We start from the raw sequence: 13,787 nt of genomic DNA on the forward strand, positions 1-13,787 counted from the left end.
CTGCCATGTGTGCTGATAATTGGGCCTGTGATTATTGTGCCTGGAAGTACTGGTAAGCTGCGCTGGCTAGAGGTGCTTGGGAGTTGGCCAAAGTCTTGGTGGTTGCAGGTTACTGGAGGAGAGAGATGGTACGTGAGCTGTTAATTTTCTGATGCTCATGGTAAGCATGAAGCTCCTTCCATTGCTGCTTTGAGGGTAGATGTGCAGGCTGGAGAAGGGATCCGGCGAATTACTCTAATGCTGGGAATACACGACGACATTTTTCAGTCGATTACTATCCGATCTTTTTTCCGATCGACTTTCCGATTCTTATCTTTTCTGATCAATTTCCATTCATTTCTATGAGAAAAAGGATCGATAATAAGATCGGACATGTTGGAAATTATCTATGGAACCATCTATCTGCTGAAAAAACGTATGGTGTATTCCCAGCATAATGTTGACGGTTTGATGCCTCTTTTATGCATGGAATAATCCATGTTTAATATCACAGCAGAAAAAGTTGAAGAGAAATAGATTCAAGACGCAGGGAGGCTGTGAGAGATCGGGGGATGCACAGAAAGCAGCTGATGTTTCGGTTATGGCTTACTGCAAGCAAAGCACGCAAGAGGCAGCAGTTGCAGAGGGAACTCAGGTAGCGGAAGTGATGGCCAATGAGCATGGGGTAAAGGAAAGGCATCGCCTGAACAGGGACTTGAACCCTGGACCCTCAGATTAAAAGTCTGATGCTCTACCGACTGAGCTATCCAGGCCCTGGAAGGTGGGCTTCACCAGCAGCTCAAAAGTCAGTTATTCCAAGCAGGATGGACGGAAGGTCTAGTACATGCCCTGAGCTGGCTATAGCCTGCGACCTCTACATTTTCTAGGTCAGATCTCTGAAAGAATAAAACTGTACTTGATTTGGAAGGTGGCATTAGAAAGGAGGTGTGTGATATAGCATTCCCTTTCCCCAATACTAATGTTATTCTGGTAGGAATTACTTATGTATTGCTTATTTCAATATCTTTATGAGGATATCTTGTAGTAGGAATCACTAATGTGCTGTTCATTCTATGAGGACACTGAATTGCACTGTCACTTGGTTTTGGGATATGTGATGGTATGACGGATCCCCTTGATTTGGAATCTGGGATCGAGTGGGGGCTAGAGGCGGGTCCTAGTTAGAGTAGGCCCCCCCTATAAACCACGGTGGGATCCGTCATGCCAGAACAAATGAATGTAAAAATAATAATGATAATAATAATGGAATAATTTGTATTAGGCACACGTGTAACACGTATTAGATAGGGCATAACACAATAGGACTAATAATAGTAGTTGATGACAGAGTATTAACACTAGCATCAACATAGGGTTAAGTCACACATAAGGATTGTGCATAACTGTATTTGGCACAATAAAGGTCACATTTGCACATTTGCACAAAGGGAAATAGATAGTATATACAAAGAGGGATAATGTGTATGGAGATCGCATTGGTATGCGCTCCTCATGATATATGCGAACATATGTTTTTACAATAGGAGGAGAGGAAGGAATTAGTACGTGAAGCTGACTGGTTGCTAGGTAATAGAGAACACACACCGCGAGATAGGAGCCGCTCAAACAGCTAATCTGCATACAATGTTGTACATAGCGTTCCAGCCTGCCGCTGGCCAGCAAGCCCCTGATGAGTCATTTGACGAAACCGGTAGGGCGTGGCCTCAAGCGGCAGGCAGGAAGACGCTGAGAGAGCGGCGGTGAGGACGTCCAGGAGGTTTTATACTATGCGCATATTGATTTTACAGAATGTGAGTGTACTTTTAACATTTTACTAAGGAATAAAAACAGTATTATGCTATGAGGAGCTGTGTATTAGTTCTACAGGGAGAAATTTAAAACGCTGTTGGTAAAGAGTCTCCCATCCTGTGCAACTACCCTGTGCGATCAGAAAGCGCTGTTGGCTGGGCTCTGTGAGGTCAGCATGGAAATCTGGTGAGCGACTACTGGTTATTGTGCACAGTGGTGTGGAAGTTCATAGAGACACAGGGTGTGTAGCGGCCACAGTGGGGAACACTTGCATGTGAACAAGCACGGGTGTAGGTTTTTTGTGAACAGGCTTACACTATGTGCTTTTCAATTTTCCTTATCTGAGGAACTGCGGAAAGAGGTGCTGCAAATACTGGAAAAGTTTGGAGGTGTACTGGAGGGATATCTAGACTCAAGGCATCCATATGATCTTGTCACGGTCAGTTACCTGTTCAGAGGAGGCGGCCAGTACGCACGGATACTGGCGGTCGTCCTGGTGGGTCTCGGCGGGGCGACCTGTCGATGCTCACCAGTGGGCGCTGCATCGCACGGCGTAGGCGTTGGCGTCTGGAGGCGCTGGCGTAGGCGTTGTGTGGCGTTGCGTGCACAGGGATGGCTGCTGTGTATGCTCTGATCTGGCGTTTGCGCGTGCGGGCGCTGCGCGGGCGCGCGCGTGCGCGTCTAGGCGTGCGCGTGTGCGTGCGCGTACGTGACCGCATCTGCGCATGCGCGCGCGGCGTGTTGTGCGGTGCGCATGCGCGCGCGGCGCGTCATGCCGTGCGCGCCAAAGATGCCTATTTAAGTCTGGAGAGTGCATTGCTACCTTGCTGTAGTATTGCAGCTAGTGTGTACTCCCGTGCCGTGACTTGTTGTCTGCCTGCTTGTTTGTTCCCGGAAACCTGACCTCGGCTTGTCTGACTGCCCGCCTGTTGATGACCTCTGCTTGCCTGACCACCCGCTCTGTTGCCGAACTCTGTCCGTCTGAGAAACCGCTCCGTTGCCGACCTCTGCCTTGTCTGACTACCCGCTCTGCTGCCGAACCCTGCCTGTCTGAGAACCCGCTCCGTTGCCGACTCCTGCTTGTCCTGGGATTTGCCTTGCTACTATCCACGCTGGTCGTTGAGTCCTTGCACCACCCGACTCAGGCCAGGGGAGTGCCGCGGTTCCAGTCTGCTCAGCTCACCACCGGATCCTGCGAGCACTCCTGCCTCCTGCACACCTTAGTGCTCCTGTTCCCACTCCAGGAGTACTGGGTGTCAAGCTGCAAGAGTTGCTACCCTCAGCACAACGGTCTCCTCTGCTACCAGGTTTGTGACATAATACTACAGCAACTAATGGAGACCGCTGAGGTAGCAACAGTACTAACCACCCTCTGCAATCAGATGGCCGCATTGACAGATGCCCTGAAGGAGCTCCAAGCGGGTCACCAACGGCTGGAAGGCCGCATGGACACTCTCTCAGCAGCTGCACCTAGTCAGCCGCCTGCCCCTGCCGTAGCACCGCAAGCACAATTACCAGCAGCAAGCAACCTTGCCCCTGCACCTGCTCTGCTAGCCCCTGAACCACGAGTCCCCACGCCAGAACGGTTCTCCGGAGATAGATCGAAATTCCAAGCCTTTAAACACGCCTGCCAGCTTTATTTTTCTCTTCAGCCACGTACCTTCCCTCATGAAGAAGTAAAGGTGGGTTATGTCATTTCATTACTCCAAGGAGATCCGCAGACCTGGGCTCACCGGCTGATGGATCAAAAGCACCCTGCTTTAGCGTCAACAGAAACCTTTTTTACCCATATGGCAGTCTTATATGATGACCCACAGCGACAGGCCACAGCCGAAATAGGACTAAGCAAGCTACGCCAGGGTCGAAGACCAGTAGAAGAATATACTTCCGAATTCCGCAGATGGTCAGCAGACACGGACTGGAACGAGGGCGCATTGAAACACCAGTACCGCCTCGGGCTATCCGAAACCCTGAAAGATGAACTGGCTCGGGTGGGAATACCAGCTACCCTCGATGCCTTGATTGATTTGGCAATCCAGATTGACCGGCGGTTACGGGAACGACAGATGGAGAAATCAGCAGGCACCGTCTCCCGTGCACTCTGGGTCCCTACTCTCCCCTCTGCCTCAGGCACAGCTTCTACTGCAACGATGGATCAAGAGGAACCAATGCAGTTAGGGGTTATGCGTTCTCCCGTATCAGCAGAGGAAAAGAACAGAAGACGACAAGGGAACTTATGCTTCTACTGTGGAGCTGCTGGCCACATGATCAGGACTTGCCCGGTTCGACCCATGGGTAAGGATTTTTCATCTAGAAATTCACCCTCTAGCTACCCTCCCAGGTTAACTAATCACCTGACCATTCCTATCTCATTTCAGTTCCCAGGAAGAACCATTAGGACCACCGCCATCATTGACTCCGGAGCCTGTAGTTGTTTCATGGACATTTCATTCGCCACTCACCATCAATTTCCAGTGCAGCCCCGCAAAGAACCACTCCACATTCATTTAGCCGATGGATCAACTGTCTGTTCAGGTCCGGTTACTATGGAAACCATTCCCACCAGTGCTCTTATCCTCGATACTCACCAAGAACTACTCAAATTCGACCTTCTAGCTTCTCCAATGTTTCCTGTAATTCTAGGACTACCCTGGCTTCAAGCACACAACCCACTCATCAATTGGTCTTCAGGAGTCGTCTCTTTCAATTCAGTCTACTGTGGGAGTTGCTGTTTATCCGTTAATCCAATCACTTCTGGCCCATTGCTATGTACATCAAAAGCACTTCAAGAAATTGTTCCGTCCCAGTACCATGAATACCTTGATGTGTTTGATAAGAAAGGGGCAGATTGTTTACCACCTCACCGACCGTACGATTGTCCGATTGACCTAGTTCCAGGATCCAGGATTCCGTTTGGGCGTATGTTTCCCCTCTCCGACCCGGAACAAGAAACGCTCAGACTTTATATTGAAGAGAATCTCAAGAAAGGATTTATCAGGCCATCCATCTCTCCAGCGGGAGCAGGAATCTTTTTTGTACAAAAAAAAGACAAAACACTAAGACCCTGCATAGACTACCGGGAGCTTAATAAAGTGACTATCAAGAACCGCTACCCACTACCTCTGGTTCCAGAACTTTTCCAGAAGCTCCGTGAAGCCAGAATTTTTTCTAAACTGGATTTAAGAGGAGCTTATAATCTGGTCAGAATAAGAGCTGGAGACGAGTGGAAAACTGCCTTTAGATCACGTTACGGACATTTCGAATACTTGGTAATGCCGTTCAGGCTCTGCAATGCCCCGGCGACATTCCAGTATTTCATTAATGACGTCCTAAAAGACTTTATCGATCAATTTATAATAGTTTATTTAGATGACATCCTAGTATTTTCAGCTTCATTGGAGGATCATCGCCATCAGGTCTGTCAGGTACTGGCTCGCCTTAGACAACACAATCTATTCGTCAAAGCCGAGAAGTGTGAGTTCGAGAAGAAGGTCATACAGTTCTTGGGACTTATCATTTCAAATGAAGGATTTACAATGGATCCACAGAAGATCCAGGCAATTCTGGATTGGCCAGCCCCCACCAACCGGAAGGCAGTTCAGAGGTTTGTGGGATTTGCCAATTTTTACCGCAGATTTATTAAAAACTTTTCCGCAATCATTCTGCCCATCACTCAGCTTACACGTCAGAATAGTCACTTCCTATGGAATGAAGAGGCTCAGGCAGCATTTGATAAGCTGAAGCAACACTTCACATCTGCGCCTGTTCTCAGACATCCGGACCCGGCATTGGCCTTTGTACTAGAAGTGGACGCATCTGATTCTGCGGTAGGGGCAGTGCTATCACAAAGACAGGGAATCAAGGCTTTGCTGCATCCAGTGGCATTTTATTCGAGGAAGCTGTCGGAGGCGGAGAGAAATTACGATGTGGGGGACAGAGAATTGCTGGCTATCAAGGTTGCATTAGAGGAATGGAGATACCTTCTGGAAGGCGCAGCCCAGCCTATACTTATCTTCACGGATCACCGTAACCTCGAATATCTTAAAACCGCCAAAAGGTTGAATCCAAGGCAGGCCAGGTGGGCTTTGTTCTTTTCAAGATTTATATTCCACATCACCTACAGACCAGGATCAAAAAACACAAAACCAGACGCCTTATCCCGTATGTTTCCAGAAGATGAGAATCCAAGCATACCTGATACAATTCTGTCTGATCAGAACTTTTTGATTATTCAACCAGCACTAATTAGCCAGCTCCGTCAGGCATCAACCGACCCACCGGAAGCCATCAAGGACTCTCTGGAAGAGAGGGAGGGCCTGTGGTGGTTCGGTAACAGGATGTTTGTGCCAGAAGAATTGCGTCACATAGTTCTCGAATCCTGTCACGACCACAAACTGGCAGGTCACTTTGGTGTTACGAAGACTCAGGACCTGGTGCAACGTTCATTCTGGTGGCCTAAGCTTAGAAGAGATTGCAAGGTATACGTAACTGCCTGTCCCGTATGCTGTCGATTTAAAGGATCAAAGTTCAAGCCATGGGGTCTACTTAACCCGCTGCCAGTACCACCCAGGCCCTGGCACTCAATTTCTATGGATTTTATTGTGGAATTGCCAAGATCAGAGGGGTGTAATACCATCTTTGTTGTGGTTGACCGTCTGTCCAAGATGGCGCACTTCCTACCTATGGAAGGTATTCCTTCAGCGCAAACAACGGCCAAAGCTTTTATTAAAGAGATTGTGCGCCTTCATGGGGTTCCAGCCGACATCGTCTCGGACAGAGGGACACAGTTCACATCCCGATTTTGGAAAGCTTTGTGCAAATCCTTGAACATTCAACTACATTTCTCATCTGCTTATCATCCACAGTCAAATGGCCAGACAGAACGCACCAATCAAACGTTAGAACAGTATTTGAGATGTTTCCTATCATCAGCACAAGACAACTGGGTCCAGCTCCTGCCATTGGCCGAATTCGCCTATAACAACTCCGTTCATTCAAGCACACAACAGTCTCCGTTCTTTGCAAATTATGGGTTCCATCCGTCATTTCTGCCAAACATTCTTTCAGAGACATCAGTACCTGCCTCTGACAACCTGATCAAAACATTACAAGAAAATAACCTGATCCTGCAACATACCATGTCCCAAGCTCAAAAGAATTACAAGAGGAAGGCTGATCTTCACAGAAGAGACAATCCAGACTTCAAAGTGGGGGATTCAGTCTGGTTATCTACGGTGAATCTCAAGTTGGCCTGCCCGTCCAAAAAGCTGGGTCCTAAGTTCATTGGACCATTTCCCATCAAAAGGAGGATAGGACCGGTAGCTTTTGAATTGGATCTCCCTGGTAACCTAAAGATTCATCCTGTATTCCATACTGCATTATTAAAACCTACCACTGTGGATTCCTTTTCTGGTAGAAGAACAAACCCACCGCCACCGATCTTGGTTGAAGGAGAGGAGGAGTACGAGGTGGAGGCAATCTTGGATGCCAGAAGAAGGTACAATCAGATCCAGTATCTTGTCAAGTGGAAGGGATATGGCATAGAGGAAAGTTCTTGGGAACCAGCAGTAAACGTCCATGCCACCCATCTGGTCAACCAGTTCCACAGGGATTTCCCGGAGAAGCCAGCTACTGAGGGCATCCGGAGGCTGCCCCTTAGGGGAGGGCATTGTCACGGTCAGTTACCTGTTCAGAGGAGGCGGCCAGTACGCACGGATACTGGCGGTCGTCCTGGTGGGTCTCGGCGGGGCGACCTGTCGATGCTCACCAGTGGGCGCTGCATCGCACGGCGTAGGCGTTGGCGTCTGGAGGCGCTGGCGTAGGCGTTGTGTGGCGTTGCGTGCACAGGGATGGCTGCTGTGTATGCTCTGATCTGGCGTTTGCGCGTGCGGGCGCTGCGCGGGCGCGCGCGTGCGCGTCTAGGCGTGCGCGTGTGCGTGCGCGTACGTGACCGCATCTGCGCATGCGCGCGCGGCGTGTTGTGCGGTGCGCATGCGCGCGCGGCGCGTCATGCCGTGCGCGCCAAAGATGCCTATTTAAGTCTGGAGAGTGCATTGCTACCTTGCTGTAGTATTGCAGCTAGTGTGTACTCCCGTGCCGTGACTTGTTGTCTGCCTGCTTGTTTGTTCCCGGAAACCTGACCTCGGCTTGTCTGACTGCCCGCCTGTTGATGACCTCTGCTTGCCTGACCACCCGCTCTGTTGCCGAACTCTGTCCGTCTGAGAAACCGCTCCGTTGCCGACCTCTGCCTTGTCTGACTACCCGCTCTGCTGCCGAACCCTGCCTGTCTGAGAACCCGCTCCGTTGCCGACTCCTGCTTGTCCTGGGATTTGCCTTGCTACTATCCACGCTGGTCGTTGAGTCCTTGCACCACCCGACTCAGGCCAGGGGAGTGCCGCGGTTCCAGTCTGCTCAGCTCACCACCGGATCCTGCGAGCACTCCTGCCTCCTGCACACCTTAGTGCTCCTGTTCCCACTCCAGGAGTACTGGGTGTCAAGCTGCAAGAGTTGCTACCCTCAGCACAACGGTCTCCTCTGCTACCAGGTTTGTGACAGATCTGTTGCTGGTCCGTAAAGGTCAGCATATATATCTGGTGAGCAGGAATTTTTCTCATTGGAGTGGGATTGGTGTAAAGTGGAACACACAGTGGGGAGCACGTACCAGTGTTGGGGTGCACCCAAATCTTGTATATATATATGTGGAAAATTTATATACAGGTTCACGCTATGATATGCTATATATTTCTCTGAGGTGATAATGACCCAGGAGTGAAGTGGTGGAAGAAGAAATACAAGGAAAGAATCTTCACCCATACACGAGTTTAGCTGATCTGTGGCAAATCAGCCTTGCAACATTGGTGAGAGTATATATTACTACCAGAGACTTGGAGACGGGTTTTTTCCTTTGCAGCAGTGGGACTGTATGCAGAGTGTTGTTTGATATCAGAGACTGTGGACATTTAATGGTGGAACTGTGTGTAATTCTTTAGGGGATAGAGCGCTGTACAGACATCTAATCAAAAGCATTAGAAAGGTAGCCACCAATCAGCGAAGGCATGGAAAGCGGCCGACATCGGTGTTTTGGCCTGGTGCAAGCGGAGCACGCAAGAGGCTGCAGTTGAGGAAGATAGGGAGAGGACACGAAGCATAACGAAAGGCAGAGAGCATCGCCTGAACAGGGACTTGAACCCTGGACCCTCAGATTAAAAGTCTGATGCTCTACCAACTGAGCTATCCAGGCTCTGAAAAGGTGTGATCACCAGCAGCTCAAAGTTTAGCTACAGTATTGCAAGGCTGGGCGCAAGTTAAGGTCTAGTGCAAGTCATGAGCAGTCTATAGCACCTAGATAGCCGGGAAACAGCAGAATGCGCTGTTGTTTCCTTCAACCATCAGGTTCTTCACCTTGGCTGATTGTTGACACTTTTAAAACAATGGTACACCAGCCAGAAGAAGCTATAGGCCGGCGAAACCTAAATGTCAGCGGTGCTCTGTTTCTGAGCACCCCAACAACGCTTGCAGAAAGAGCTAGCGAGAGGCCACGGGATCGTATCTAGCGCAAATAAATGGAGCTTGTGACCTCCAAATTTTTCAGGCCAGACCTCTGAGAAACAACACTGTTCTCTCTCTTAGGAATGTGGCATTAGAAAAGTTGCAACCTGCAGATGAAAAGTGGACTTTTGTCATTTTAGTCATCCTGCTGGTGTTTATAAATTTGCCAGAGAGTAAGACACTGGACCTCACCCTCATGAAAGAACGCTGACAAGTGAGCATTTTGTTGCCAAGACTGATTTGGAGATAAGAGGTGCTACGAAATGTTGTTATTGTGCCAGCCACGGTACTACCACACGAGCACTGCTCAGTCATCATGCACCTTGAAGATAATCCTTTCTCTGTTGGTAAACACCTTAGTCAGTCTCCGAAGAGACTGTCAAAAATTGCCGATGCTGACTATATTTCAAGTCATCATGGCGGGGTATTGGGAAAAGTTTTCAATTAGCAATAATCACGCCTCGGTTGAACCTCATTGGCTATGATACTGCCACTGCGCAAAGTTAGCCAAGCTAATGCCAGCAAATATCCCCTCTTTCTTGGATAAAGGAATCACCTTAAGGAGAGACAAACGCAGTTTACAGTGTTCCGCTGAGGATCATGGGATGCCATATGCTAATTAGACAGCCACTAAACAAGCATTGTTAATAAGCGGCTAAAGAGTCTTAGCATTTGAAAAGGCGGCAAAGAGGGCAAAACAAAGCCTGCCAGGGATGCCAGCATAGTGTTTTGTGGAGAAGGGTGCCAATTGGGCCAGTCCCGCACTTGTAAAATACATGAAAAATACAATTTGAAAAATGGAGTAATGAGTCTACGTCACTGCCATGTGTGCTGATAATTGGGCCTGTGATTATTGTGCCTGGAAGTACTGGTAAGCTGCGCTGGCTAGAGGTGCTTGGGAGTTGGCCAAAGTCTTGGTGGTTGCAGGTTACTGGAGGAGAGAGATGGTATGTGAGCTGTTAATTTTCTGATGCTCATGGTAAACATGAAGCTCCTTCCATTGCTGCTTTGAGGGTAGATGTGCAGGCTGGAGAAGGGATCCGGCGAATTACTCTAATGCTGGGAATACACGATGACATTTTTCAGTCGATTACTATCCGATCTTATTTCCGATCGACTTTCCGATTCTTATCTTTTCTGATCAATTTCCATTCATTTCTATGAGAAATCGATGAGAAAAAGGATCGATAATAAGACCGGACATGTTGGAAATTATCTATGGAACCATCTATCTGCTGAAAAAACTTATGGTGTATTCCCAGCATAATGTTGACGGTTTGATGCCTCTTTTATGCATGGAATAATCCATGTTTAATATCACAGCAGAAAAAGTTGAAGAGAAATAGATTCAAGACGCAGGGAGGCTGTGAGAGTTCGGGGGATGCACAGAAAGCGGCTGATGTTTCGGTTATGGCTTACTGCAAGCAAAGCACGCAAGAGGCAGCAGTTGCAGAGGGAACTCAGGTAGCGGAAGTGATGGCCAATGAGCATGGGGTAAAGGAAAGGCATCGCCTGAACAGGGACTTGAACCCTGGACCCTCAGCTTAAAAGTCTGATGCTCTACCGACTGAGCTATCCAGGCCCTGAAAGGTGAGCTTCACCAGCAGCTCAAAAGTCAGTTATTCCAAGCAGGATGGACGGAAGGTCTAGTACATGCCCTGAGCTGGCTATAGCCTGCGACCTCTACATTTTCTAGGTCAGATCTCTGAAAGAATAAAACTGTACTTGATTTGGAAGGTGGCATTAGAAAGGTAGCCACCAATCAGCGAAGGCATGGAAAGCGGCCGACATCGGTGTTTTGGCCTGGTGCAAGCGGAGCATGCAAGAGGCTGCAGTTGAGGAAGATAGGGAGAGGACACGAAGCATAACAAAAGGCAGAGAGCATCACCTGAACAGGGACTTGAACCCTGGACCCTCAGATTAAAAGTCTGATGCTCTACCGACTGAGCTATCCAGGCTCTGACAAGGTGCGATCACCAGCAGCTCAAAGTTTAGCTACAGTATTTCCAGGCTGGGCGCAAGTTAAGGTCTAGTGCAAGTCATGAGCAGTCTATAGCACCTAGATAGCCGGGAAACAGCAGAATGCGCTGTTGTTTCCTTCAACCATCAGGTTCTTCACCTTGGATGATTGTTGACACTTTTAAAACAATGGTACACCAGCCAGAAGAAGCTATAGGCCGGCGAAACCTAAATGTCAGCGGTGCTCTGTTTCTGAGCACCCCAACAACGCTTGCAGAAAGAGCTAGCGAGAGGCCACGGGATCGTATCTAGCGCAAATAAATGGAGCTTGTGACCTCCAAATTTTTCAGGCCAGACCTCTGAGAAACAACACTGTTCTCTCTCTTAGGAATGTGGCATTAGAAAAGTAGCAACCTGCAGATGAAAAGTGGACTTTTGTCATTTTAGTCATCCTGCTGGTGTTTATAAATTTGCCAGAGAGTAAGACACTGGACCTCACCCTCATGAAAGAACGCTGACAAGTGAGCATTTTGTGGCCAAGACTGATTTGGAGATAAGAGGTGCTACGAAATGTTGTTATTGTGCCAGCCACGGTTCTACCACACGAGCACTGCTCAGTCATCATGCACCTTGAAGATAATCCTTTCTCTGTTGGTAAACACCTTAGTCAGTCTCCGAAGAGACTGTCAAAAATTGCCGATGCTGACTATATTTCAAGTCATCATGGCGGGGTATTGGGAAAAGTTTTCAATTAGCAATAATCACGCCTCGGTTGAACCTCATTGGCTATGATACTGCCACTGCGCAAAGTTAGCTAAGCTAATGCCAGCAAATATCCCCTCTTTCTTGGATAAAGGAATCACCTTAAGGGGAGACAAACGCAGTTTACAGTGTTCCGCTGAGGATCATGGGATGCCATATGCTAATTAGACAGCCACTAAACAAGCATTGTTAATAAGCGGCTAAAGAGTCTTAGCATTTGAAAAGGCGGCAAAGAGGGCAAAACAAAGCCTGCCAGGGATGCCAGCATAGTGTTTTGTGGAGCAGGCTGCCAAGTGGGCCAGTCCCGCACTTGTAAAATACATGAAAAATACAATTTGAAAAATGGAGTAATGAGTCTACGTCACTGCCATGTGTGCTGATAATTGGGCCTGTGATTATTGTGCCTGGAAGTACTGGTAAGCTGCGCTGGCTAGAGGTGCTTGGGAGTTGGCCAAAGTCTTGGTGGTTGCAGGTTACTGGAGGAGAGAGATGGTACGTGAGCTGTTAATTTTCTGATGCTCATGGTAAGCATGAAGCTCCTTCCATTGCTGCTTTGAGGGTAGATGTGCAGGCTGGAGAAGGGATCCGGCGAATTACTCTAATGCTGGGAATACACGACGACATTTTTCAGTCGATTACTATCCGATCTTATTTCCGATCGACTTTCCGATTCTTATCTTTTCTGATCAATTTCCATTCATTTCTATGAGAAAAAGGATCGATAATAAGATCGGACATGTTGGAAATTATCTATGGAACCATCTATCTGCTGAAAAAACGTATGGTGTATTCCCAGCATAATGTTGACGGTTTGATGCCTCTTTTATGCATGGAATAATCCATGTTTAATATCACAGCAGAAAAAGTTGAAGAGAAATAGATTCAAGACGCAGGGAGGCTGTGAGAGTTCGGGGGATGCACAGAAAGCAGCTGATGTTTCGGTTATGGCTTACTGCAAGCAAAGCACGCAAGAGGCAGCAGTTGCAGAGGGAACTCAGGTAGCGGAAGTGATGGCCAATGAGCATGGGGTAAAGGAAAGGCATCGCCTGAACAGGGACTTGAACCCTGGACCCTCAGATTAAAAGTCTGATGCTCTACCGACTGAGCTTTCCAGGCCCTGGAAGGTGGGCTTCACCAGCAGCTCAAAAGTCAGTTATTCCAAGCAGGATGGACGGAAGGTCTAGTACATGCCCTGAGCTGGCTATAGCCTGCGACCTCTACATTTTCTAGGTCAGATCTCTGAAAGAATAAAACTGTACTTGATTTGGAAGGTGGCATTAGAAAGGAGGTGTGTGATATAGCATTCCCTTTCCCCAATACTAATGTTATTCTGGTAGGAATTACTTATGTATTGCTTATTTCAATATCTTTATGAGGATATCTTGTAGTAGGAATCACTAATGTGCTGTTCATTCTATGAGGACACTGAATTGCACTGTCACTTGGTTTTGGGATATGTGATGGTATGACGGATCCCCTTGATTTGGAATCTGGGATCGAGTGGGGGCTAGAGGCGGGTCCTAGTTAGAGTAGGCCCCCCCTATAAACCACGGTGGGATCCGTCATGCCAGAACAAATGAATGTAAAAATAATAATGATAATAATAATGGAATAATTTGTATTAGGCACACGTGTAACACGTATTAGATAGGGCATAACACAATAGGACTAATAATAGTAGTTGATGACAGAGTATTAACACTAGCATCAACATAGGGTTAAGTCACACA

General features: G+C 48.0%; 7 non-coding genes across 7 annotated transcripts; all 7 read right to left on the minus strand.

The window, feature by feature from the left end:
• Positions 1–679: 679 nt before the first annotated feature.
• On the minus strand, positions 680–752 carry TRNAK-UUU (transfer RNA lysine (anticodon UUU)). The gene has a single exon. It is a non-coding gene; the product is annotated as a tRNA-Lys (tRNA).
• An 8,203-nt stretch (positions 753–8,955) lies between these two features.
• TRNAK-UUU (transfer RNA lysine (anticodon UUU)) lies at positions 8,956–9,028 on the minus strand. The gene has a single exon. It is a non-coding gene; the product is annotated as a tRNA-Lys (tRNA).
• A 672-nt stretch (positions 9,029–9,700) lies between these two features.
• LOC137564631 (U4 spliceosomal RNA) lies at positions 9,701–9,841 on the minus strand. The gene has a single exon (XR_011030721.1). It is a non-coding gene; the product is annotated as a U4 spliceosomal RNA (small nuclear RNA).
• Positions 9,842–10,845: 1,004 nt separating this feature from the next.
• On the minus strand, positions 10,846–10,918 carry TRNAK-UUU (transfer RNA lysine (anticodon UUU)). Its single transcript has one exon. It is a non-coding gene; the product is annotated as a tRNA-Lys (tRNA).
• Positions 10,919–11,221: 303 nt separating this feature from the next.
• Positions 11,222–11,294, minus strand: TRNAK-UUU (transfer RNA lysine (anticodon UUU)). Its single transcript has one exon. It is a non-coding gene; the product is annotated as a tRNA-Lys (tRNA).
• A 672-nt stretch (positions 11,295–11,966) lies between these two features.
• Positions 11,967–12,107, minus strand: LOC137564632 (U4 spliceosomal RNA). The gene has a single exon (XR_011030722.1). It is a non-coding gene; the product is annotated as a U4 spliceosomal RNA (small nuclear RNA).
• Positions 12,108–13,100: 993 nt separating this feature from the next.
• On the minus strand, positions 13,101–13,173 carry TRNAK-UUU (transfer RNA lysine (anticodon UUU)). The gene has a single exon. It is a non-coding gene; the product is annotated as a tRNA-Lys (tRNA).
• Positions 13,174–13,787: the final 614 nt, after the last annotated feature.

This window comes from Hyperolius riggenbachi, chromosome 3 (assembly GCF_040937935.1).
Source record: "Hyperolius riggenbachi isolate aHypRig1 chromosome 3, aHypRig1.pri, whole genome shotgun sequence".
NCBI classification, from domain to species: domain Eukaryota; kingdom Metazoa; phylum Chordata; class Amphibia; order Anura; family Hyperoliidae; genus Hyperolius; species Hyperolius riggenbachi.